We start from the raw sequence: 657 nt of genomic DNA, 5'->3' as shown, positions 1-657 counted from the left end.
CTTATTTTATTTTGATGCTCAAATTGTCCCAGATTTGGCAAGTGAAGCCTTTTAAGTTGCTTCCTGTGTTTTATGATGTCTTTTATGCAATAGAATTTCTTAACTCAAATGAAGTTTAACTTAATTGATCTTCCTTTACAGCTAGTGCTTTTTATAGTTTAAGAAATCCTCCTCTACTCAACTTTGTAAAGATATTCTCCTGTATCTGCTTTTTAAAAGTTATATATATTTGCATTTCTCATTTCACTCCTTAATATACCTGGAATTAACTTTCAATGCCGGCTATATTTCAAGTCGTCATGGCAGGGTATTGGGAAGTTTTCAATTAGCAATAATTGTGCCTTGGATAAACCTCACTGACTATGATACTGCCACTGTGCAAAGCTTGTGGAGTTAACTTTTTATGTTAACTTTTTTATTAAACTGTAACATATATACCAAAAAATGCTCAAAAGAGAAGTATACAGCTTGGTTTGTTTACCTCTTACAGGAGGAAGTAAACCAACTCCTATAACCAGCAGCCTGATTGATCAAGAGACAGAATTTTTATCAAATCCAAGCTCTTCCTCTGTCCCCCACTTCCAACCACTTCTCTCCCCCAACCCACAAGGATGACCACTTTCCTGACTTCAAACACTCCTGGAGACAAGGTGTGGA

At 35.9% G+C, this 657-nt stretch overlaps 1 pseudogene; it reads right to left on the bottom strand.

Moving 5' to 3' along the window:
• Window positions 1-208: 208 nt before the first annotated feature.
• Window positions 209-386, bottom strand: LOC116657329 (annotated as a pseudogene).
• Between the last annotated feature and the right edge of the window lie 271 nt (window positions 387-657).

Source organism: Camelus ferus, chromosome 17, assembly GCF_009834535.1.
Source record: "Camelus ferus isolate YT-003-E chromosome 17, BCGSAC_Cfer_1.0, whole genome shotgun sequence".
NCBI lineage: Eukaryota > Metazoa > Chordata > Mammalia > Artiodactyla > Camelidae > Camelus > Camelus ferus.
Note: the sequence above shows the minus strand (reverse complement) of the source record. Positions and strands in the feature narration are given on the sequence as shown.